This window comes from Salvelinus sp. IW2-2015, unplaced genomic scaffold (assembly GCF_002910315.2).
Source record: "Salvelinus sp. IW2-2015 unplaced genomic scaffold, ASM291031v2 Un_scaffold4288, whole genome shotgun sequence".
NCBI lineage: Eukaryota > Metazoa > Chordata > Actinopteri > Salmoniformes > Salmonidae > Salvelinus > Salvelinus sp. IW2-2015.
In genome coordinates, this window is record NW_019945559.1 from 7,197 (window position 1) to 21,990 (window position 14,794).

At 44.3% G+C, this 14,794-nt stretch overlaps 1 long non-coding RNA gene across 1 annotated transcript in view; it reads right to left on the reverse strand.

The window, feature by feature from the left end:
• The window catches only part of LOC112077113 (uncharacterized), a 26,763-nt gene that overhangs the window by 2,959 nt on the left and 9,010 nt on the right, over positions 1-14,794 (reverse strand). The window lies entirely within an intron of this gene.

Below are 14,794 nucleotides of genomic sequence, written 5' to 3' on the forward strand. Positions count from 1 at the left end.
ACTGGCTGATGACTCCTTGCTGTCCTCAGTCCACCTGGCCTGTGCTGCTGCTGCTCCAGTTCAACTGAAGGCCAGAAAGATCATCAAGGACAACAACCACCCGAGCCACTGCCTGTTCACCCCGCTATCATCCAGAAGGGGAGGTCAGTACAGGTGCATCAAAGCGGGGACGAGAGACTGAAAAACAGCTTCTATCTCAAGGCCATCAGACTGTTGAACAGCCATCACTAACATTGAGTGGCTGCTGCCAACATACTAACTCAACTCTAGCCACTTTAATAATGGAAAAATCGAGTGTATCAATTTATCACTAGCCACTTTATATAATGTTTACACACCCTACATTACTCATCTCGTATGTATATACTGTACTCTATACCATCTACTGCATCTTGATGTAATTAAATGTATCACTAGCCACTTTAAACAATGCCACTTTATATAATGTCCTCATACCCTACATTACTCATCTCATATGTATATACTGTACGCTATACCATCTACTGCATCTGCCATCTTGATGTAATGTATCACTAGCCACTTTAACTTCCCTAGGGTAGGGGGCAGCATTTGGAATTTTGGATGAAAAGCATGCCCAAATTAAACTGCCTTCTACTCAGGCCCAGAGGATATGATATGCATATAATTAGTAGATTTGGATAGTAAACACTCTAAAGTTTCCAAAACTGTTAAAATAATGTCAGTGAGTATAACAGAACTGATTCTGCCTGTGATTATTATTTTTTGACCATGCTGGTCATTTATGAACATTTGAACATCTTGGCCATATTCTGTTATAATCTCCACCCGGCACAGCCAGAAGAGGACTGGCCACCCCTCATAGCCTGGTTCCTCTCTAGGTTTCTTCCTAGGTTTTGGCCTTTAAAGGGAGTTTTTCCTAGCCACCGTGCTTCTACACCTGCATTGCTTGCTGTTTGGGGTTTTAGGCTGGGTTTCTGTACAGCACTTTGAGATATCAGCTGATGTACAAAGGGCTATATAAATACATTTGATTTGATTTGATTTGATTTGGACTTGGGGACTGTGAAGAGATCTCTGGTGACATGTCTTGTGGGGTATGCATGGCTGTCCGAGCTGTGTGCTAGTATTTTAAAACAGACACCTTGGTACCTTCAGCTTGTCAATACCTCTTACATAAAGTAATGAGGAAGTCAATCTCTCTTCCACTTTTAGCAATGAGAGATTGACATGCATGTCATTAATGTTAGCTCTCTGTGTATTTTTAAGGGCCAGCCGTGCTGCCCTGTTCTGAGCCAACTGCAATTTTCCCAAGTCCCGCTTTGTGGCACCTGACCACACAACTGAACAGCAGTCCAGGTGCGACAAAACTAGGGCCTGTAGGACCTGCCTTGTTGATAGTSTTGTTAAGAAGGCAGAACAGTGCTTTATTATGGACAGACTTCTCCCCATCTTAGATACTGTTGTATCAATATGTTTTGAACATGGCAGTTTACAATCCAGGGTTACTTCAAGCAGTTTAGTCACCTCAACTTGCTCAATTTCCACATTATTCATTACGAGATGAACAGGTGAGCAGTACGTGTCTGTGAAATGAGAGCATGAACAGTGTGAGGATCCTTAAAACCTGTTGAGGAGAGATACTACTTTAGGTTTCTCTAGAGATAAGGTGGACAAAGCACGGAACAACTTTGAGGATTTCTCTAGAGATACGGTGACCAAAACACAGGATTTAATATTATATAGTATATATATTATAGTGACAAAGCGGACAGCTACTTTACTTATATACTAAGATAAGGTGACAAAAACAAGAAGCAACTACTTTGATAATAATAGACAGGAAGACAACTAACTTTAGGGGCTCTAGAGATATGGTTGACAAAGCACAGGAACTACTCATATAGAGAGAGATAGAGATTGTTGACAAAGCACACAGGAAAACTACTTTAGGGGCTCTAGATAGGTGACAAAGCAGGACTACTTTAGGGGCTCTAGAGATAACGTGAATACGACATCAGGAAAATAGCTTTAGAGAGTAGAGAGAGCGTGACACAAGCACCAGGAAAACTACTTAGGAGCCCTTGAGATAAAGGTGCAACACAACAGGAAACTAACTTTAGGAGCCTCTAGAGATAAGGTGACAAAACAACAGGAAAACTACTTTAGGTTCTCTAGAGATAAGGTGCACAAAGCCACAGGAAAACTACTTTCAGGTTGTCTCTAGAGATATAGCGTGAACAAAACACAGGAAGAACTACTTTAGGTTTCTAGAAGATAAGGTGACAAAAGCACAGGAAACTAGCTTTATTGTTCTCTAGAGATAAGGTGACAAACACAGGAAAACTAACTTTAGTTCTCTCGAGATAAGTGACAAGCGAACCAGGAAAACTACTTTAGCGGGCCTCTAGACGATCATGGTCGACAAAGCACAGGAAAACTACTTTAAAGGGCTCTAGAAGATCATGGTGACAAACACAGGAAACTACTTTAGGGGCTCTAGAGTACTGGTTGACAAAGCACAGGAAAACTACTGTTAGGGGCTCTAGAGAAATAAACGTGACAAAAGCACAGGAAAACTACTTTAGGGGCTCTAGAGCGCGTTAGATAAATTAACACTCTGAGTGGTTTTACAAACTGCATTCTCAATGTGACTTTACTGATTACGGAAAACCATCACTGTTTTATTCACTGCTCAGTTTACTTGGGTTTGTTTTTATTCATCGCTCAGTTTATTGGGTCTTTGTTTTTACTCATGCTCAGTTATTGGGTCTTGTTTTTACTCAATGCTCAGTTTCTTGGGTCTGTTTTTTATTTCATGCTCAGTTAATTGGGCTTTGTTTTTTATTCATGGCTCAGTTCATTGGGTTTGTGTTTCATTCATCGAGCTCCATTATTGGGTCTTGTTTTTACTCCATGCTCAGTTATTGGTCTTGTTTTTATTCATGCCTCAGTTATTGGTTCTTGTTTTTTATTCATGCTCAGCTTCTTGGGTTTGTTTTTACTCATGCTCAGTTTTATTGGGTCTTGTTTTTACTCAATACTCCAAGTTATTGGGTTTGTTTTTTAACTCCATGCTGGCAGCTTATTGCGGTTTTGTTTTTAACTCATGCCTCAGTTATTGGGGTATTGTTTTATCATGCTCAAGTTTATTGGGGTCTTGTTTTTAATTCATGCTCAGTTATTGGGTTTGTTTTTACTCATGCTCAGTTTATGGGTCTTGTTCTTCATCTCATGCTCGTTCATTGGGTCTTGTCATTTTTCCACTGCGCCTCAGTTAATTGGGTTTGTTTTTACTCATGGCGCTCAGTTTCATTGGGGTCTTGTTTTTACTCCATGCCTCAGTTATTTGGCTCTTCGTTTTTAACTCATGCTCAGTTATGGGTTACTTGTTTTTTTATTCATGCTCAGTAATTGGGGTCTTGTTTTTATTCAGCTCAGTTATTGGGTCTTGCTTTTACTCATCGCTCAAGTTAAGGTGGGTCTGTGTTTTTAATTCATCGCTCAGTTATTTGGGTTTGTTTTTACTTCATGTCTCAGTTTATTTGGCGTTTGTTTTACATGCTCAGTTATTGGGTCCTTTAGTTTTTATTCATGGCCTCAGTTATTGGGTTTGTTTTTTATTTCATGCTCAGTTAATTGGGTTTGGTTTTTAACTCATGCTCAGTTATTGGGTCCTTGTTTTTATTCATGTCAGTTATTGGGTCTTTGTTTTTTTATTTCATCGCTCCAGTTATTGGGTCTTGTCTTAATTCAGCTCCAGTTATTGCGGTCTTGTTTTTATTCATGCCTCACAGTAATTCGGGCGTCTTGGTTTTTACTCATGGCTCAGCTTATTGGGGCGCTTGGCTTTTATTGCATGCTCATTATTGTGCTTGTTTTTTATTCATCGCTAAAAAAGTTTATTGGTCCTTGTTTTTACTCATCGCTCAGTTATTGGAGTCTTGTTTTTACTCAGGCCAGTTATTGGTTGTTTTTATTCCAGCTCAGTTTATTGGGTTTGTTTTTACTCATGCTCAAGTTATTGGTCTTGTTTCTTCTTCATGATCATTATTGGGTCTTGTTTTTACTATGCTCAGTTATTGGGGTTTGGTTCTTTTACACATGCTCAGTTGTATTGGTTCTTGTTTTACTCATTGCTCAGTTATTGGGTCTTGTTTTTATTCATACGCTCGAGCCCTTTTGGGTCTTGTTTTTACTCATGCTCAGCTTTATTGGGTCTCTGTTTTTACTCAGCTCAGTTAATGGGTCTTGTTTTTACTCATGCTCAGTTATTGGGTCTTGTTCCTTATTTGGTCATGCTGCAATCTTTTATTGTGTCTTGCTTTTTATTTCAAATAAGCTCCCCAGTCTATTGGGTCTTTGTTTTTTTTATTCATGCTCAGTTATTGGGTCTTGTTTTTACTCATGCTCAGTTATTGCGTCTTGTTTTACTCATTGCTCAGTTATTGGGGTCCTTGTCTTCATACTACATTGCCAGTTTTGGGGTCTCTGGAGTGGATTTAATTATCAATGAACGTTCTGGAATCTCATGCTCAGCTTATTGGGTTTGTTTTTATTCATGTGCTCAGTTATTGGGTGCTTGTTTTTATTCATGCTCATCTTTATCGTGGGTCTTGTTTTTTTACTCATGCTCATTCATTTATGTCTTGTTTTTATTCATAGCTCAGTTAGTGCCGTCTTGTTTTCTAATTCATGCCTCAGCCTTATTCCGCGTGCTTGTTTTTACTCAATGCTCAGTTATTGGGTCTTGTTTTTTACTCATGCTCAGTTATTGGTCCTTGTTTTACTCATGCTCAGTTATTGGGTCTCTGACGTTGGAAATTATACAATGAAAGTTCTGGAACATCCCATCATTGCTTCTGTTATGAGAAAACCCACAATAAACTGACCTTTAAATGTGGAGAATGAAACATATGTTGGCCTTGTCAAAAGTAGCCTATTCTCTTTAATGCCTCTCTAAAATAGTGCCTCACTCGTAGCCTTCCCATTAGACTAAAATATGTTGAAACATGAAACTGGAGTCGTTGCAAATGCATTTGTGCACTTGTGTAGCCCGACCCTGGAACTGCCAAAGTATTTAATCTACACAGCCTGCTAACTTCAGTTTATTGTTGTTGTAGAGTCGGCCCGACGAATTGAACCCTGTGGGTACCTCCCCATAGAGACTGTCCAGAGGACCGGACACCAATGCCTCCGATTTGACAAGTACTGAACTCTGTTCTGCAAAGTAGTTGGTGAACCAGGCAAGGCAGTCATTATGAAAACGAGGCGCTATTGAGTGCCGATAAGAATATGGTGATTGACAGACCGTCGAAAGCCCTTGGCAGGTCGATGAACGACGGCTGCACAGTAAGTGTCTTTTATCGATGGGGTTTATGAATATCGTTTAGTAACCTGTGAGCGTGGGCTGAGGCTGCACGCCGTGGGATCCGGGCTTCGGGGAAACCCGGATTGCACAGCGGAGAAGGTAGCGGTGGGATTCGAATGGTCAGCTGATCTGTTTGCTTGACATTGGCTTTTCGAGACCTTAAAGCTAGGAACAGGGCAGGGATGGCATATAGGTCTGTAACAGTTTGGCCTCCAGGGTGTCTCCCCTTTGAAGAGGGGGATGACAGCGGCAGCCTTTCCAATCCCTTGTGGGGATCTCAGATGGATACGAAAGAGAGGTTGAAAACAGGCTGGTAAATAGGGGGTAGGCGACAGATGGAGGGCGGACAGTTTCAGAAATCGGCGCGGCGTCCAGAGGTTGTCCAAGCCCAGCTGATTTGTATGGGTCCAGGTTTCCAGCTCTTTTCAGAAACATCTTGTATCTGGATAGTGGGTAAAGGAGAAGCTGGGAAGGCTTGGGCGAGTTAGGCAGCGGGGGGGGCCGGGGCTGTTGGCCCAAAGGTTGGAGTCGCCAGTGGAAGGCATGCGAAGCCAATTCGAGAAATGTTTTGTTTGAAGTTTTCGATTATCACGGCAGCTTATAGTGGTGACCGTCGTTTATCTAGCCTCAAGTGCAGTGGGCAGCTGGAGGAGGTGCTCTTCGTTTTCATGGACTTTACAAGTATCCCCAGAACTTTTTGGAGTTAAGAGCCTACAGGATGCAAATTTCTGCTTGAAAAAGGCTGCCTTTGTCTTTCCTGACTGACTGCGTGTATTGGTTCCTGACTTCCCTGAACAGTTGCATATCACGGGGGGCTCTTCGATGCTGATTTGGCAGTTTCGCCACAGGATGTCTTTTTGTGCCTGGTCGAGGCAGTCAGGTCTGGAGTCGAACCAAAGGCTATTATCTGTTTCTTGGTTCTGCATTTTTTGAACGGGAGCATGCTTGTTTCTTATATTATTTGTGTGAGGAAGTAACTTTTAAAGAATGACACCAAGGTATCCTCAACTGACGGGATGAGGTCCAATATCCTCCAGGGTAACCCGGGCCAGGTCGATTTAGAAAGGCTGCTCGCAGAAGTTGTTTTCAGGGAGCGTGTTGACAGTGATGAGGGGTGGTCGTTTGAGACCGTGGACCCGTGGCGGAATAGCAGGCAATGAAGGCAGTGATCGCTGAGGATCCTTGATTGAAGACAGCAAGAGGTGTAGAGATTTGGAAGGGCAAGTTGGTCAGGAATAATGTCTATTACGGGTGCCCCATGTTTAACGGATTTAGGGTGGGTCCTGGTGGTTCCTTGATGATTTGTGTGAGATTGAGGCATCGGAGCTTAGATTGTAGGACTGCCGGGGTGTGTTAAGGCATATCCCCAGTTAGGTCACCTAACAGAAACAACTCTGACTTGTATTGGGGAAGCGCGATCAACTAACACACGATGTGCCAGGCCGGCACGCTGGGAGCTGAGGGGTGGTCGGTAAGCAGGCGGCAACAGTGAGAAGACTTATTTCTGAGAGATTTAATTTTTAAAACTTAAGAAGTTCGAACTGTTTTTGGGCATAGACTTGGAAAGTAATGACAGAACTTTGGCCAGCTATCTCTTGCATAGATTGCAACTCCCCCCCCTTGGCAGTTTCTATCTTGACGGAAAAGTGTTTATAGTTTGGGTATGGACAATCTCAGAGTTTTTGGTGGCCTTCCTAAGCCAGGATTCAGACACGGCACAGACATCCAGGTTGGCAGAGTGTGCTAAAGCGGTGAGTAAGCGCAACTTAGGAGGAGGCCTTCTGATGTTGACATGCATGAGGCCAAGGCTTTTTCGAATCTACCACGAAAAGTCCAACAAATGAGGGTGACTGGGGACGATGCAGGGCCCTGGGGTTTTACCTCCACATCACCCGAGGAACCGAGTAGTAGTAGGATGAGGGTGCGGCTAAAGGCTTCAAACTGGTCGCCTAGAGCGTGGGGACAAGGGAATAAAAGGAGCAATAATTTAATGGGCGTGGTAGAATAGATTTCTGGGCATAATGTGCAGCCAGGTATGGTGGGGCACGGGTACAGCGGAGCAAGCCCAGCACTGGGTGATGATAGAGAGGTTGTTTCTTGGACATGCTGTCTCAATGGTGAGGTCATCGCATGTGTGGGGGGTGGGACAAGGAGGTATGCAGAGGTACGGAGGAGTGGAACTACGGGGTCCATTGCAACCAACAACAATGATAACTAGGCGCTGAAACAACAGTATGCAAGGCATATTGGATATTTGAGAGAGACATAAAAATAAGGCATAAAGTGATTGACAGGTCATGATTGGGAGACAGTAGCTAAAACAGCAGGTGAGATAACAGCAGCTAGTCCAGCTAACACAGCAACAGAAGGTAAAATGGCGTACGACATGGCAAGAGGGTTCGGATTACTACACACAGCATCCTGAGTTAAGGCTACAGAGCCGACAGATAAAACACAAATAAACAGAAATGGAGTACCGTGAATTAATGCAGTCAAGGCAGGCATCAGCTATGTAGCCAAGTGATCATAGTTGTCCAGGGGGCAAGCCGTAGATTAGTAGTCGAGGCTCCACTAAGCCTACCGACAGGCGTTTAAAGTTTAGTAGGCCTGGGGGGATGGTCTGGCTCAGACGGAGGGGGTCTGCGTCAGACGGGAGGCCGGTTGAGGGCACGTTGAGGGCACGTCTGCAAACCCAGAACGGTGGTCCGTGTCCGCCAGCAGAATCCAAGCCGGATAGCGATGGCGAATAGAAGAAGGTTGTGAATGTAAGAATTGTGTTTGCTAACTGGGCTAGCTTCTCGGCTGCCGAGCTAGCTTTGCAGATAAGCTAGCAGTTAGCAGCGGGGCAGTGGAGGCAAGTTTGCCTTTGGGGGACGTCGCGATGGGGGGGAAGTCTGTTTTTGCCTGTCTTCGTGCGGTGAACGTCGCATAGACCATGTCGTGGAAATAGTAGGGTTCCAGGTATGCTCTAGGTAGCTAACAGGCCTAGTAGGTTAGGCAGAATGGGCCTTGCGGCGTCAGCGGCCTGAGGGGCCTGTTGGAGTCCCGGGCAGATTATGTGGTAGTTACCGTCGTAGAGGATAGGCGGGGTTCGTGCTCCGTACCGGCAGTAAAATGGGTCGGGTCTTGTAGCCAGGAGTGCGGCTTCAGTGGTAAGCACAGGAGCCTCAGCCAATTAGCTTCAGGCTAATTGGTGCCTGCTCCGGTGCCTGCTCACGGGCCTGGAAACGCTAGCAGGAGTTGGTTTCACCCGGATTGTGGTTAGCTAGTTGCAAGCAAGATAAACATGATGAAAATGTTAGAGTTTGCGGGTAGGAATCACGGGGATTGGAGGAAATAGGTCCGTTATGCTCTGGTTTTAGTCACGTTGTTCGAAACTAGGAGAGCTTTCCCGAGCTAAAGGTTTAGCTGATGACCGCTAGCAATGGTTTTTGCTAACTGATAGCTGGGTAGGCAGTTTAGCCTGTCTATCTTCCAGTAGATGGATTCCAGATGCAGCAGTAAAGGTAGAATACTTTAGGAGAATAAGCAGGGATCACGCACATTGGGTTGAGGCGGGTTGCGATAGGAGAGTATTTAGGAAGTTGAGGTTTAAGAAAGTAATTTTTAAAAGTATGCGAAGAAAAAGATGTAAAAGATATATACAAGGGAACCGGAAACACGACAGGACAAAAGACGTCTACACGCTCTTACCGGTCTTGGAAGAATGAGAGATGCGGATCTCTGTTTAGTTGTCACTGTGTATAACCCACAACCAACATGTTGGATCTCTGTTTAGTTGTCACTCCGTTGTTTAACCACAACCAGATGTCTGGACTCTCGCTGTTTAGTTTCACTGTGTTAACCACAACCAACTATGTTGGATTCTGTTTAGGGTTTGTCACTCGTGTTAACCACAACCACATGTTGAATCTCTGTTTAGTTGTCACCGTGGTTAACACACCAACATGCTGGATCTCTGGTTGTTAGTTTCAACTGTGGTTAACCTTACAACCAACATGTTGGGGTCTATGTTTAGTTGTCCACTGTGTTAACCACAACCAACATGTTGGGTCTCTGTTTAGTTGTCACTGTGACTAAACGCACAACCCAACATGTTGGATCTCTGTTTATTGTCACTGTGTTAACACAACCAAACATGCTGGATCTTTTTAGTTGTCTACTTAGTTTGTTAAGTGTTAACCACAACCACATGCTGAAAAGTCCAGTCTGAATTTCAGTTGTCACTAGGTGTGTTGGTAACCCCAATATCCATTTTACATAGTTGGATCTTCTTGCATTAGTGGGGTCCAAGTGCTCTACAAATGAGTCTCTCTGGGTTAAAGAGGAGGGGGACCCTGCCTCTAAAATGAAGTATCACTCTGGGGAGCAGTATGCACGGAGGGGGGCCCTGCCTCTAAACATGATCCTCTCTTGGGAGAGAGAAGGAGGTTCCCTGCCCCTAAAAGGAGTCCTCTCTGGGGAGAGAAGGAGGCGGCCCTGACTCTACCAAATGAGTCCTCTCTGGGGAGAGCGCAGTGTATTGTGAGGCAGGCCCTGCCTCTAAAATGAGTCTCTTCTGGGGAGAGAGAGTAGGGGGGGGCCCTGCCTTTCTAAAATGAGTCTCTCTGGAGGAGAGAGGAGGAGGGAGTCGGCTGAGGAACATGAACCAGCAAGCCGAGTTGCTTTGCGTTGTCAACTGGAGATACATGTAAGATCTAGATACCTGCCTCATGTTTGAAACTGATTTGGTTTTAATAACATTTTAAAAGCTGTAGCTAAAGTACAGCTAAAGTAGCTGTGTAACCCAAGATATTAAGTAGCAGCCTTAACACTGTTTGGTTCTAATTTTTCCTGAGTAAATAATCTCACGGACACTAGAGAAGGCTTATATGAAGTTTACTTCTTCTCAAATGGTCTTTACAGCTGTAATTTCCGGACAAAAAACCAATTCAACATTTTGACACAAGGCACTGAGAGTGTTTACCCTTTCTCCTAGCTGAGTCTCTTTCTCTCTACCCACAACCGAAAACAGCCAATGTACTCTGTTGCTCAGGCGAACCCTTAGTGATCTCTTGTTCTTCTCATTCATCTGACCTGACCTCTAACCCAAAGTGCTCTTCCCCCAACTCCAGGCGTCATGGTTACTGATACCAGACTGTTCTTTCTGCGCTCCCAGAGTATCCCTGATTGGAGCTAACAGTGACATACTCCAGACATAATGTAAAGCGTTATGCCATTCACTGCCTCTCCTCAGTGACATAATCCTGACATAATGAAACATTATGCATTACCCTCTCTTCCCTCAGCCTCGATCATACATGTACCAACAGGGGGTTATGTTTTACCCTATTACTCCAACTCGCGGCCTACGATGTGACATAAGTTAACGATATGTTCATCTAACCCTCTCATCCCTCAGTGTCCTTACATAGTACAAGTATGATTACTTTCTCGGGGTCTCTCTCAGTGACACTAAATATGTATAATCCTTATGCACACCTTAACCTTCTCATCTCTCCTCAGTGGACATAAATGTATAACGTATGCTATTACCCTACGTCTCACCTCAGTGAATAATGTTGAAAACGTTAAATGCATTCACCCGCTGCTTCAGTCCACTCAAGTTGTACACATGAAGGTAAAACGTTATGCATTTAGCCTCTTGTGTACTGCGCAGTCCCATACAGTGGATCGTACCACCTGTACATGTTATGGTTCAGGGTTACTCCTCTACTCGCGTCATGGACATGATTGTAAACGTTCAGCATTACCCGTCTCTCACCTCAGTGACATAATGTGATTAAGCATTATACCTTCATCTGACATATCCTCCTCTATCCCTCAGATACATACTTGGATGGTTTATGGGAAACGGTTATGCGCACATTAGGCCCCATAGGTCTCCCTGCAGGTGACATAGGGAATGTAGGGAACGTTTATGATTACCCTGGTTTTCCCCTCTTTCGTGCCCCTCAGTGACTAATGTAGGAACAATATATAACATTACTCCTCGTGTCCCTCCCTCAGTGACATATATTGTATAAACGTTATGCTTACCAACCGGGCCTCTCTCCTCAGTCGCCATAATGTACACGTTTATGCATTACCCTCTCTCCCTAGTAGACATAATGTAAAACGTGTAATCCGCCATTTTCAACCTCTATTCTCCCTCAGTGACTCATAATGGTAAACGTTATGCAATTACCCTACTCTCCCTCAGTGACATTGTTGGGTTCATTAGATCTCCACTCCGTTTCCTCCGTGATCAAGTGCCCTGAACCTGATCCTCAACCTCTCAATCGACATTTTTACATTATACCTTACATTACATTTAATTTATTTGTAGCAAGACGTCAATTCTTATTCCCGGAGCGACTTACTCAAATTGAGGTGACATTTCAATATATATGACATCTCATGGAACAGCCAACTTTATGCAATAGTAGCACTAAACCATATTTTAAAGGGGGGGGGTAGGGGGGGGGGGGGTCAGAAGGATTTGCTTTATCCTATCCTAGGTATTTCCTTAACGAGGTGGGGTTTCAAGGTGTCCTCTTGACGGAAGGTGGTGATTGACTCCGCTGTCCTGAGCGATCGTGAAGAGGAGTTGTCTCCAGACCTCTCCAATTGTCGCGCGTGCCAGAGCAGTCGAACAAGTTTTGACTGGGCTGGGAGGCGGGAACTTGTACTTTCCTTATGGTCGGGAGCGAGCAGGCCAAGGTGGATTGAACGCAGTGGCCCCTTGTTTTGAGGTGGTAAGGCAAGCTGATCAGAAGCCTGAACGGTACTGAGGTGCCGTTCGGCCTTTCTGGCACAGCTCCTGGTAGGCAAAGCCATTGATAAGTCGTATGGTTAAGCCGGCATGCGAAGCTATCAACCATTCTGTGGAAGGGGCCAGTCGGAGAGAGCGGAGGAGCGGGGTGACGTGCCAGAGAAACTTAGGGGGGATAGTCCGTTGAAGCAACCCGAGGCAAGTGCTGCGGCGTTCTGGTATGAGTTGGGTAGGGGTTTAAATGACACAGGCAGGTGAGCGCCAGCCAACAGCGAGTTGCAAGTAATCCAGACGGGAGATGACAAGTGCCTGGATTAGGACCTGCGGCGGCTTCCTAGTGTGAGGCACGGGTCGTACTCGCTGTTCGCGGGGAGATGTTGTCAAATAGCATGGGAATCTTAACCAGGACGGGCCACACGCCTTGAATGTAGTGAGAAGTCGAGCGTGTGTTTGTCCCAGGATCACGCCAAGGTTCTTTAGCGCTGCTGGGGGAGGACACACAATTGGAGTTGTCAACGTTGAATGGCGAGATTCCAATGAACGGGCAGTCCTTTCCGGGAGGAGATGCATGCTCCGTCTGTGCCGTAGGTTCAGCTTGAGGTGGTGATCCGTCCATCCACTACTGGGCATTAATGTCTGCAGACATGCAGAGATGCGATTCTGCGCACCCGGGGCCTGCCGCTTAGTTACCTTGGCCTTTGATACGTTGGCGATTCGCTAATAGATAAGGTATAGCCACATGGGCAAATATGGCTCCTCTCCCTTATCAAATGCCTGCCACGGTGTTATATGTCTTCTGTGCACCAACACATTCCAAGCGTAATTGCAACCACTATAATGGTCTTCCTCCTTAACCATTACTTCATGGTGGTATCGACCCCTACGATTGTCAGTAGGCCAACTATACCGTGGGAACCTATCCTCCTATAACCATTACAGCAAGAAGTTCTGGAGTGGTTTATTAGACCCTCTTTCGAGCTCAGTTCTTAGAGCGTCGGTGATCCTATCCACTACAGATACCTGCTTAACCAAGCCTTTGTGTCCACTGTGGATAGGTGTCTATAGACCCTCCCAATTATTATCTCCTACCGTTGTTTCGGAGTCTCCTGCTCCTATAACCCGTACCATTCTGCAGGTGGTGAGACCGGCTCTGCGCGACTCCTTCGGCACTATTATTATTACTGGGAACACGTCTGGTTCTACCTCCTATATTTACCTTACCTTTCTTGGTGTATGTATCCCTTCTTATATCCTCTCAGTACACCTTATTCAGTGGACATGAATATGATGTATAGGTGTTTCATATTATCTCAAAACACCCCCAACAAACACACAACACCTATTTAACTCATCAAGTAAGAAAGCAGGGGATGTGTTGTGTTGATTAATAATATAAATACTAATATAGAGAGAGACACCACATTAATAATACCATAAAATAATATAATCCAGGTCCAACAAGTCTGTAAATGCATATGACAAACACTTTACAATCAATATATTATTAAACTAGCTCGTTTAATGAGAATAACCTTATTATAATACTGAGACACTCTTTTCCATAATCTTTAGGATCCTTTCAATTATCTTGTTTTCGTAGGATTAAACTCAAACAATAATTGTTAGAACTAATCCTCTGTGTATATTTATCTTCATACTATCTGGGGTAGAGTTTATGAGGTTGCTTGTGTATTTGCCAACATGAACTCAAAATTTCCCTATCTAAAGAATCGAAAGTTATTCAGGAAATTGTGTTATTTTTGAAGGGGATTTACGATTATATGGGACATAATTCAAGGTGGAAATTTCTCAACCAGCTGTCTGATAAGGTCTAAACACAGAGCTTACTAATCAACAGAGGGGTGGACAAGGAGAGGGTCAAGATACTGTTGAACATGGCGTGAGCTGAGACATGTTTGTGTGAGTAAGGTACCGGGAACGTGCAGAACACAAGCATAGATATGTAGATAGCAGGACTGCAATCAATGTAGCGAGAGGGCAATGCATTCAAAACGCCCTTCCCGGGTGAACTGGACAAGACAACTTATCAGAACTGTGCTTGACAGGGAGTCTGCCCCTGGCATTAGAACAACAGTCCTCTGTTGCTAGCATTATCATTCCTGGGAGCTTCTGGGCCTGAAGGAAGAAGCAAATCAGGATGTCAAATTTGTATTTTCATTCCCTTATTCGGCGGCTGAATTTTAGATGAAAGAGGACAAACACACTTTCATTGAACTTCTCAAATCACTTTCCTCTACTTCTCAATGGAACCAAACATTCAGAATCTCCAACTAAACAGTAACAAAGTTCTGTTCATAACTTTGATGGTCTGGATCGAGTGCCGACTGCCCTAGACTTCCCGAAGAACATAGATCTTTTGTGGACGATCCATACATTTTAAGAGTCACATCCGTGGATGTTTGCTGTACTAAATCTCAAATCAGGCGGAAATCTGCCTTCGCTCTGCTTCTCCTCTTGAATTACTAACTCCGATCCGATCAGCAGTCCCATATAGATCCCTTCAGTGTGTGTTGACCAGTAGGTGAAGACGGTACGTGAGCGTTGTGTGTTCTTGGCTAAGTTTCTACTGTGCCGTAATCTGGACTTGAAAAGGCCCCGTCTAGTTCATTTTTAATACAACATTGTTTCCGTGAATAGGGCTTGTACGTACATTCTGATGAAGACTCGTC